The following is a 12,224-nucleotide window of genomic DNA, read 5'->3' on the forward strand; positions in this document are numbered from 1 at the left end:
TTGTGAGAAGGTGAGGGAGGGTAATATGCTTTTAAATTTTAGCTTATAAAGGTTTCTTTTCAAGAGGATGATTGGAACAGAGGAGAGCTGAGGAAAAGTGGTACATATTGATCTTCCCTGTTTGTTAAGTATACTCAGCTCCACCAAAGCTTGCGTGTTCTAATGATATCTTGCCAGGCAGTAGTGCCTCCTGTCTTGTGCCCTCTTTTAATTAAGTACTGAAGTGTTTTCCAGTGTTTTCATCTGTCATCTATTGTCAGGGAATATATCTTAATACAACTTCCCTTTCTCCCCCCCGCCTCTGATACCGAAGCTCATTTTAGTATGCATTTTAGCAATACACAAATGTTGAAGCATCTCCTCTGAAGGCTTCAGACAGTTGTCAGTTAAAAGTAGAAGAGGGGAAGAGTGGTGGGTAGCCAGGGGTGACACTGGGAAGCGGCGTGCTCAGCTGAATCCAGTGCTGAACGAAGCCTGCAGAGAGCTTCCCGCTAACTTCTGGTTGTGTGGGCCAGACCTGCACCTGCACTGGGCTGCTCCTCAGTTGTCTGCACGTTGTTTTTGGTTTGTTTTCTCTAGAAAATGGAACTATTGCAGTCCTGTTGTCTGTTTACTAGGTATTTTCAATCACAAATGTGTTGAAAGCCCTTGGCTAATCTCAAGTCAGTATTTATAGGCTAATACAACAAATCTGACAGAGGTTAAAGTCTTAAGGATTATTAAGTTCATACAACCTTCAGGAAAATCAGCAGCTCAGTTGAGGAGAGGCCCAACACAGTGCCGGGTGAGGGATCAGCAGGCAGACTGTCAGGTGTGTATTCTCTGTCTCCTTTTATGGGTGGTGCCTGTTTCACCCATAATAAAACTAACTGCAGATATTTGGGAGAGTTTGTAGCTTACACCCTCCTGTGGTATTAGTCACGGTTGCAGTGTTGATGTTGCACGCTGATGGATACTGGATCCAGTGATGGATCCCAGCTTCATGGGGCTGGTAGCTGCTTCCCCGTGTTACACGTGATCTGCAGACAGGTCGCTGCGATCCCTAAGTGGGTAGGTGAGTTTAGAGAGGGACATTGGCATGACCCACAGTGAGATGGAGAGTGGCTTTAGGCAGGATGTGCCAGCCTATGCTTTTGCTTTTAAGGTGTGATGTGAATTATGCAGCAACCTGTCTTCTAAAAAATCACCTTTGCAAGAGGGCTCTTAGAGATGCCTAGGAGACTCCAATTTCTTTTCCATAGTTTCCCCAAAGGGTATCACATATTTTTCTGAATCTAGTCCGTTAACAAGTGCAGATCTAAGAAGAGTATTTTGACGTGGGATGGATAAGAGGCCCAAACAACAGGTATATTTGAGCAGCAAATCTCCTTGGTCCATCTGTAAGGCTTTCTCCTCTGCTAGCAGAGTATGCTGCTATTTAGTAGTCTGTTTTTCTAGAACAGGCTGAATGTTTCAAGAGTAATTTGCTGCAAATAGCAGATTGGTCAGGTAAAGGTACTGCTGCCCTGGCTGTGATTCAGAAGAAAGTTTTTTTTGTGTCTTCCCCCAGACTGGAAAATGAGGTAATATGTTCCTGGTCTTGTACTTTGATTATCACAGGCTGAGCTGGGATGTTTTTGCAGGAGCTCCTTGGTTAACATTTTGATGAGAGAGAATTATATGCTGTCTCCAAGGGTGAAGGGCTGTGTTAATCCTGGCAGGGGACTAAGCCTGTGGTTCCAGGGAGTCTAGATATCTCAAATCTGATGCGTACTGCTACGTATGGTATTCCTCCCAGACGTGGGGCTGCTGCTGGTGATACCCCATGAGCCCTGGGTTATATTACAGCATAACTTCACACTGGCACGGACTGTGTTTAAAGTTCCATTTATTCGCAGGCTTTTCCGTGGCGCGGAGCATGGTGGTGGCTGGCTGTCAGTGCTTTCCAAATTCACAGTAGAACTGAACTAATCCAACTGGAGTCTGTGAATTGTCCACATGTGGGCAGTGAATTGTAGCAGAACCAGAATAAAAGTAGCCCTCTCAATTCCTTTGGTAATCATGTAGCCACAAGAACATCCTCTCCATTTATTTAAGCTCAGTTCTGTCTCTTTTGCTTACTGACTGGAGCATGATCATGCTAAAAAAAAATAATTTGTAAACATGTGATAACTGTAGAGATAGAAGAATTGGGCTGATTTCTGGTAAGCAAGGAAAGTGCCATTTGTGAAAGAGTTCTAGGAACTCTTTACCTTCTAAATAATCATCTTGTTGAGGACTACCAAAAGGATGATTTGCAGATCTTGCTGTTCTACTGCTTTACAGAGAGCACAGAAGCTGCCCAGATTGTGCTCAGGGACTCACTTCTGAAGGGCAGATTTTGTCCTATTAAAAGCTGCTTTATTCTCTACTGTCATCCTGCACCTTAAATCAGCAGAAGTGTTCATTACCACGTGTATGTACTGAATATCCCATAGCAGAGCTGGACATGCATTAACAATTTATACATTTAAACTATTTTACTTTCTGAATAGTGACACGAAAGTCCTAGGTTCCTACCCGAAGCTCTATGCTGCATATGGTGCATGCATTAGACTGCATCTCAACCTGCGACAAAGGCTCCCATCGTGTTGAGAAATCAGTATGAGCTAGATCCCTTTTGAGTTTATCCAAGAATATCTATTAAACTAGCCATTTTAGTATGAAATGGGTCATACTGCACTTTATTTTCCTGTTTTTCTCTTTTATTGCCACTCAGCTCTTTATTTCTATCATCTTAATGAGACCACTGTAATTCCCCTGGTAAAGGTGCAGTGCTGAAATGCATTTTGCTCACAGTAGCATTCTGTCAAAGTTACTCATAAATCTGGTGTGTGCCAGATGTGAAATGTACTTGCTTTATTGGCTCTGGAAAGTTTTTGTCCCATCAGAACGAGTGACTAAAATCCTTTGGTGTGAACTGCAATCTATCCTTGGGTTTACTGTTCACTTGCACACGTGGTTGTGTGGGACTGCCTTCAGTGGCATGGATGAAGGGTACATTCAGGAGAAAGGGCTGCTGGATGAGCACAGTCATGTTAATGCCTAGGAACAGTGTAGGGCGGTTAAGATTTTAAGAAAAGGCACAAAAAAAAAAAAGTCTTGTTTCCATGAGGTTTCTTTTTCTTTTAGAAAATCCTGGTAGTTATAACACGTTTGTGAAATGTCCTTGGGATTACTTGCAGCTTGTTATAATGGAAGGTTTTCTTCGTGTTACACTTAGTATTTGATTATTTGTGGGCACACAGACTACTTGGTGGTTTAAACCACAGCCTGTTGACCTGTTGGAGAGAGTGGACTGGTCCAATGAGAGGTGGATTCTTTCCCCATCGTTGTCATACTCTGAATAGCCTAAAACAAAGCCAATAGTGCCTCAGTTTCCCCTTCTGCCGTTGTTTCATGGTATGTTATTTTGAGAGGTATTGCTGAGAAACTGCCATGAAAGGGGGGTAGATCGCAGCCAGACAAAGTATCAGTGAGTTATACCTTCATTTCTTCAGGCTGACTCACGCTTAATTCTTCCTTTATGTGAGGAAAAAAGGCTAGAAGTTACCTTGGTTTCTGATGAACTGGAAGCTGAACCTGAAAGCTGTCCTTCCTTCACTCCTCTCATCCAGAGGCAGTCCCAAGGAGGAAGCAGGCTTTCCAGAGTCTCTGAGCAGTCACGGGCTGTTGATAGCTGCCCTGAGCAGGAGAAAAGCTATGCTTTTGCAGCCTGCAGCTCCTCTGGAGTAAGGATGCTTCCTTCATTAATCTTCTCAGGATTTTATAGCACTTTTCAGGCTTAGACTGTCATCAGAAGTGTTAACCTAAAGCTGGTGATGACTCTGGATGCAGGCAAGACTCATGCCAGCAGTACTATCTTTTTCTCCCCTCTTTTCCCATGCCTTAAATTTCCATTTGACATGGGACCAGCTGCCCACTCTGTAATGCCCTCCTGGGAGTAATCTACATGCAAAAAATCTGTTTAAACTTACTTCTTGCGTCATAAAGATGGAATTGCTGTTCCGCTGCCAGATGGAAATCTATAGTTCTCATATCCATGAGCCTCAGAAAAGCAGTGTCCTCTGTGACTTGCATGAGCACTTGGTCCAGGTGAGTGGAAGATCAGCTTAGTTATTCAGATCAACCTTTCCTGTAAATGTTTTGGGAGGGAATCCAAAAGTCAGTAGAGAACCTACTCTCCCCCAGCGCACAAGTTTGTTATCAAACTGAGTTGAGGGACAGAGCCAAGTATTCCTACAGTTTGCATGGTCTATTCCTTCTCTCAAAAATCTTTCAGAAAAGACTGTGTAGTGCTTTGGGTTGGTTTTTTTTTTTTTTTGCTTTTTTAATGGTCAGCTCAAGATCTGGTGATTCTGGTGTTGAACTGGATCTCAGGATGGAGAACGAGCTTAGTAAGAAATTACCCATCTTTAAAATACTAGTGGCTCCCAAGAGCTGCCTCTGTAGCACCTTACGCGCCATTGAAGTTTTGCTATCCAGATTGTAATCGCAAAGTAATAGAGAAATATCCCTCCCATGCCCCCACCACAGTATTGCAGGGCTGAGCAGTCAGTTCTTAATCAAAAGGCAGTACTAATGAAAGGGCATTAATGTGGTAAGTGGAAACAGAGTTGGCATGATAATAATCACTATATAAATCAATAAAATAAATACATCAAAATGAGTGAAAGCTTTTATGAAGGTTAATCATGAAAATTGGCATGAACCTGAAGATCTGTAAAAAGCAAGGATATGTGTAAAATGCACCCTGGGCAGTAAAATGGATTTCTTCTTAAAAATGGTTTTGCTTTTAGATGGTATAAAACTAGAGCTATAGCTCTCAGTATTGCAAAGTCTTTGTAATTTAATCTTTCTCCCATGAAAGCATAAAATGACATGATAGAGAGGCATATGTTTAATAATACTTCAAATACATCCTCATCACTTACTGATTTAGAGCACAGCATCTGCTTCTAGGGGAAAATACAAATTTTGATGGATCAGAATCAATCTCCAAACAGCAGCCAAGCCCATGACACAGAATTTATGCTTAGTCTCTCAGTCTCTGTCAACTTGATTAGGTATCACAATTTAACATGATAGAATCATCCTGATATCTATAAAGAGATATTTACAGATATTTGTTTCATTCACCTTAAGGTAATTTCTGAGCAGCATCAGTGCATGAAATGAGGTACCTAGTTAACGTTTAATGATTTATCTTCTTAAGGATAAAGAAAAAATAGGGAAGCATATCTGTTTCCACCTTTTATCATGCACTTAAGATTTAATTTTTTAAGGCAACATATTATTTACTGGACCTTGTTCTGTTTAGATCTACAAAAGTAACCTGAGCCCTGAGCTAAGAGCTGGGTCCACAGGATTACATAGTACAGACTGAGGAGGACAAGGATTTTCTCTCCTTTTGTGTCCTTCATGACCCAAGGTGCTCTTCTGTAGGTCCAGTTGTGTTAGGAGACTATGTGTAATGTGGACTAGTGGCAGTCTGGACAGGGAGCTGACTTGCATTGTGTGTGCAGTAAGGATGCTAGGATTGAGTGCCAAACTGCTCTGTTTTTTAGAAAAATAACAGGTGTCCAGAATGCTTTTTTTTTTTTTTTTATGGCTACATTTTGTCTGTTTCAAGAGCTAAATGTCTTCTGTAGCAATGCTGATACTTGGAATTAGCCTTTCTGTCTGAACCTTTAGCAACACTGGTCCTTACGACCACCCTGTAGAAGAACATAAGGACAATATTTGTATCCCTGTTTTAGGGTGTCAAATGAAACTCAAGAGGCTGAGAAGACTTTGCCAATTCCATACTGAGTCCTGTAGTCTAATGGCATTGGATGGCAAGTAAACCTACGTGGCTTAGAAATGCAATGTAACCAATTCCATTGCTCCACAATTTTCTTCAGCAGACATTTGGGCTGCCTCTGGTGGGTTTACTCTTCAGGTGAGAGGTTTCTGCACTCCTATAGTAGGATAACACCCAAAGGCTGACTCTGGATTGAAGGTGCTGCACAGGCACACCAAGGGCTTGCCCTAGCAGTCTTACAGACAAATTTTATAGCGGGCTTGACTGTCCTGGGCCTCCTTGGGACTCTAAGTACAGCACCAAGCACCTTAGCAGTATTTAGCAAATGATTTATGATGGAACAACCACAACCTTGCCTCTTATTATGGATAAGCACTATGCATATACTTCTTTGAGAATAAATCCATGTATTTTACTCTTTTCAGTACATCAGTTTTAAAGGATGGTTATTAATTACCTTCTTAGTGTATTCATACATGCATGATTAATGCGTACAGTTTTTACTTGTGAAATTTCAAGGTGCTAGTTCAAAGAATACAGAAAGAACTTAAGACAATGGAAGAATTTTAAATATCACAGATGATGCCATTAAATTTATTTGCTACTTTGTGGACTCAAAAGTCTCAGGAATTATCATTAATACACATAATATCAAGTTCCCTCTTGTGTTTTGATAGCTAAAACACAAGAATAAAGGGCAAGTGTAGCCAGGCAATTGTGTAGGAACTTCAGAGCTGTAGAAGGCAGAAAATTATTCCCCTTTAATGTCTTTAATGAGTCTTTCCCCTCTTTCCTTTTGATGTGTGGTTTTTAGCCTGCTTTACGTGATTCTGTGCCATATTCTGCTTTTCCGTGTTCTTATTTGGTTTCCATTAATACTGATGGTCAATGTATATATGCATTTGAAGTATGTATATATGGATTTTCAGTGTTCTAATGACTCTGCTTGCTTCCTGGAGTCATGGTCTTTCCCCCTCCAGAGCTTTTCCATCACGTGGTGGATGTGACAGCTGTTCTGGAGGGCCATCCTTCTCTGAGGAGTTCATTCTGACAAAGAGCCCCCGCTCTGCTGCACAGACCACTGTCAAGACCTTTACAAACAAATGAGAGACAAATTTCAGAGCACTGCATTCCGAACTTGACAATATCAGATAGGTCATGGTAGCTTTGTTTGGCAGCTAGTTAAATTGGATAGTTCGGCACATCCCTAGATGTTAATGGTTAAATGTATTCATTGTTCCAACAAGGGCCCTATTCATAAGGGGACTATTCTCTGCTCGTTATGCATGCATAATTCCCAGTAATGCTACTGGGGGTTAAGTGTATATAGTGAGGGGGGAGAATGAAGCTTATGTTTACATGTCCATGTTTGCCCTCAGAGAAGAGGTTTTGTAACACATGAGAAATTGATTGTGTTTCAACAGATCCTTTAACTTTAAAGAACTTTAGATCTCTGCTTTAAAGAGGGAATGAGAATGGCGGAAAAGTGACACTTGTATAACCCAACTACCGCCTCACACACCATACTTTGTCAATGGTTAGAAATATTACTCCAATGCTGTTATTAGAGAGGCCTTTTGAAAGTAACTAAGTGCTGGGAAATTTGGGGTTCTTATTTGGGTATCAAAATAATGACTCAGAAACTTTGGGCACAAAGTTTTGCAAACTTTTGACTCCTGTTAATCAGGGTGACAAGATTTTGTGATTTATATACAATATAGGTGTTTTCCATAGAAAACCTTCAGATTAACATTCCTCACTCTTAGGTGCACATCAAAGTCATGTAAAAGCCATAAAGAAGCTAAGCATCGCCTAAGAAAGCCTTTCAAGTTCCAGAAAGTGCTTGAACTACTGAGGGTTTTGAAGTGCTCTAATCTCTGACATGGGTGACGTGCTAGGCTAGCACTTTTTTGTTTTGTCACAAATCATCCATGCACGTAGTGCAAAGGGACCCTGACAAAGTCATTTTACTTTTGAAAAGGGCTGCTTTTTTTCATACCATTATGTCTTCCATTCACATCTACATGTTTGCTTCCACTTTGTTCAGGTCTAAGTAGCAGGGCATTTGCATAGTCTTCCCTTTGTTCTCGGTAAATATGGAATAAAATGAGCAAGATCCGTGCTGTGAAATTAAAGCTCTACTCTTGAGAGATCTTAAGGGCCAAATCCGCACAAAAGGTACAGCAACATAGTACCAAAGGAGCTGGTGTCCAGAACAGCTTGCCCTGGGTGTTTGTGCTAGGAAATGTGAATAAAAGGAGGGTAATCTGGTGAAAACTGAGTGTAATTAGAAAAATACACTGCTGAGAGCTGCTGAAAGAATACAATAATAGAAAACAGTGCTAAAATGGACCTGAAGTGATCATCTGGTCCAGTCCTGCTACTTACAGCCAGGATAAGCTGTGTTTGAATTGGTGATAGAAGATCACATCCTTTTTAGGCTGTTTATTCCAGTGCTTAATTACCTTGCTGCTTTGTTTTGGGGTTTCCCCGCCCCCCCCCCCAATGCAAACCCTAACTCTCCCTCAATAAAATAGAGGCCTTTTAGCTTCTTATCCTGTTCTTAACACCTTCCTCTTTGCAGTAACATTCATGTATGTGATAACTGCTCTGGTTTGTTCTGCTCTGAAGCTGTGCTCTATCCATTTGCACTAGTGACAGATAGAGCATTAGGCTTTTTTTGTGTAAGTAAATCCAGCCTAAGTTTGGGACACATGCAGTCCAATGAGCTTTGTAACTAACCGCATGTGCTCTGAAAGAAATTTGATGTGAAGTGTACTAGTATAACCTGGAATGAATGAAGTTAATTCAAGATATGGTGACTCATTAAGCATCATAACTTGATTTGGTGTTTGAGCCCAAAGAATATGTTTCTTCTTCCTTTGTAAATTTTATACTATTGTGAAGAAGGGATTGTGTAGTAGACATACAGTGTGTGGGTATCAAATTCCGTGCTCACTAAAGCAAAATAACTAATTCACGGATTTGCCAGGTAATGGTAGAGGAGCATAGAGAAAAAGCAGTTTTCAAGTGATCAAACTCTCAACATCCGTTGAGTTGCAAGATTGCCAGTGGAAAACTGCAGTACTGTAGCACAGCAGCATGGAGATACCTGGACACAGGAGGCTTATATTAAGTATAGGAAGTCTTAGGGCTGCAGTGGGGCATTTGCTTCTAAAAAACAGATATTCACCCTAGACTTTGGCAGTAGCTCACTGTGTTGCGGGTGTGTAGGCCAGAAGATGGAAATCAGGCTACTGAAAACAGAGGAAGGTGGCCAAAGTTTTTTGTCTTCTGCAGATAGAATAAGGATTTCTAGAGCACGTCTGAGGATCTCTAGTTTTCCAGGTAAAGAGTAGCTCTGGCCCTTAGTCCTCTGTTCTTCAATCTGTCACTGGTTTGGAGTGTTCATCCTTAAGCAGTGTTTTATTGTAAAAAAAGATCAGGATTGTTTATGCTTATGTCTCCAGGTGGATTTTGCCTTGCTCCAAATAGCTACCATCTAGTGCTGTGCTGCAAGCAGTGTAGCCATACCTGGCATGACACTGTGCCTGAACTCAGATCATCCTCTGCTGCTTCCAGATCAGAGCCTGCGTCTTGCCACTCCAAAGCATGGATGTCTGTCTGCAAAGTACCATATGTCTGTACTCCATATGCCTTGTTGTGAGAATCTGTCAGAGGATGAAATCTCAAACCCTTCTGTCCCATGTTCCTGCCCCATTGTGCTTCCATAAGGAAATGCAAAAGGTGGGAACTGGAAGGGTTGAGTCATGTTTTTAGAAGAGGCAGGGGCTTGCGAAGTAATATTTGGGGAACAGCACCCAGGTTCTTGTATGGCTGCCCTGTGTTGGCAGTTGAAATATTCCCTCCTTGCAACACACAAGATGAATCAGTCTTTCAGAAGTGCAGAATAGCACATGCTTTTTAGTTATCTCCTATTTTTACATGGGCAGTTAAAAGGAGAGGTGTAGTAAGTCTGAAGGCAAGAGAACAAAGCATATGTAGAAAAAACACTCACTTCCCAGAACAGAGTAGGGCTTTTTATAAAAGAAATTGAAAACATTGCTCTCAGAGGAAGGCTTTCAAACTTCTCCTCGGAGAAGACTTGACTTTAGTCTCCTAATCTTAGTTTTGAAGTCTGGGAAAAAATATATTTGCTACCATTCAGAGCAGCCCAAAGGTGTATTTGGCTAAAGTATTGCATTTTCAGTTTCGAGCTGCAGTAATCAAATTTACTTGTCCTAACCTGGTTTGCCCCTAGATATGTCAGGAAACATAAACATTTGTCTTCCCCCCAAAGTAGCTGTGGTTTGGCTGTATGGGTGTGATCTAAAGCTCACTGGGAGCTCCTCCTTTTCTGGTCATGGACCTGCCATACTCCGTGGCCTTCTCTGATAGAAATGAACCCCAACTGTGATGAAAAGTGTTGATGTCGTTTGCTGGCAGGGCTGTTGGCTTAGATTTGGAAAGTTTATTCTAGAGTCACTATCACAGGTGCCAAAACATTAGCTGAGCAGCAAGGACTGAATAGGGCCAGCTCGTGTCAGTTTGGCTGCTGCGTCTCTGATGCCTGCCATCCTCAACCCAGCCTCCTTTCTAACCTCCTGCCTTTGGCCTTTCCAAACGCGGGTTGAGTGTAGCCAGCGCTGCCTGCCAGTGTGCATCGCTGGTTCCAAACAGCTCTGCGACACGGTGGACTGCTCTGTCCATCTTGAATGATTAGCTCTGAAGCATCAGTAATGCTGTTAGTTTTGAACGGAGTAACACAAGCAAGAAGGGGAAAATCAGTTCAGTGTACTGACAGTGGTGCCTTGTTTTAGAGATGTAAGGGAAGAAACATGATTTCTTAAATTATATAACAGGTCCACAGGATCAAAATCAAAAACAGGCTCTCAAAGCACTGAGCACATACATAGCAAAAGGCAGTCTCCACTAGGAATTGTTTGCAATCTAAGCAAACAAATTAAAGGTAAGCATCCTCCTCTTTTACATGTGGGAAACAAAATGTGGAGACTAAGGGACTTGCCTAAGGTCAAACATACATTTTCATATTGCCAAACCTAGCAGCCCATCAAAAAGTTGTTGGTCTGTGGTCCCAGCTGAAAGGCTTTTGGAACATCTTCTAAAGGATCCTGCCTCTCCTAATCTTTCGGGAAGCTGCATCTGTTTTAGAATCCATTAACTTGGCTCAAGGTGTCCCAGCGAGATAGGGACCTTCCTGCTAAACATACTGCTGGGGTCAAGGAGCAGGTGGCAGAATGCATCATGTGCAGTGAGCTCAGCTGCTTTCCAGATTGGGGGTATGGCTGGTACTCAGAAATGTGGGAATGGTCCCTTTGGGTGGGATTTCATTGTGGACCTTCTTTAATCCAGTTCTTCATTCCTCATTGCTACTGCCCTGGGGAAGCACCAGGTAAAATCTGCTTCTGGTGCAACAAGAACATTTTCTGTGGTCTAGGTGGACAGAACAAAGCAAAGCAAAAACAAATGAGGAAGGGCAGAAGGCCATTCCCACTCCTGACTTCAGAGGAAACACACGTGTAAGTGGAAATACTGCTGTGGCCCTTAATTTCATGATTAGCTTGGTGGGCCCTTGCTGCTTTTAGGACCACTTAATACTGTCACCAACTCCTTGATGTGTTTGAGGTTTTAACTGTTTGACCTTCCATTGATTCTTAATTGAATGTATGCAGCTAAAAATCACAAGTACTTGTCTGAAATCAAGTGCATGTCACTCTAGGGTATTAAAAGTGTTTCTAAATTATAATTCTTTGTGGGTCCATTTCTTTTCTTTTAATTTTGACTGTTTTATAATGGGAAGTTGGGGTTTCCTGGCTGTGCTCTTGGAACAGGATTCAGTTAAGAGTTTGACCCAAAGCCTGCTAAATTCGGAGCTGTGTTAATCTCAAACTACTAAATCCCCTCAGAAGCATGAAGCACAGTGTTCTGTCTTTGACTAGATTTGGTTTTTTATATGACTGTTGAAGCCACTGGGGGTGCTGAACCAAACCCTCTGGTATTATTTACCTTGCCTCTTTCCTGCCCTTTGTGCAAAATATTGCTCATGTGGTCTAGCATGGAACAAGTGATCTGAGGGTAAGTCTAGGTTCAGCCTAGACCATCAGAAACAGGCTACTGGTTTCTTATATGTGACCTGTGGGGCTGTCAACTGGTACTTTTGGGGTGTGGTGAATGGTGGTTATTGCAGGCTGTTATTTTCATTACCCGTAAGTACTGTGAAGTTGTCCTGCACTTCTCAACATGGTGTACCTCGGAACAAGCGTTCAGCTCTGCCAGCCTTACCTTCAGGGGTGTGTGGATGTGCAGAGGGACAGACTAGCACAGAGGTGTGGGGCCAAGCTGCTGAGACAGCACTCACAAATTTTATTTCTTCTGCATGCTC

This window comes from Egretta garzetta, unplaced genomic scaffold (genome assembly GCF_000687185.1).
Source record: "Egretta garzetta isolate BGI_Z169 unplaced genomic scaffold, ASM68718v1 scaffold161, whole genome shotgun sequence".
NCBI lineage: Eukaryota > Metazoa > Chordata > Aves > Pelecaniformes > Ardeidae > Egretta > Egretta garzetta.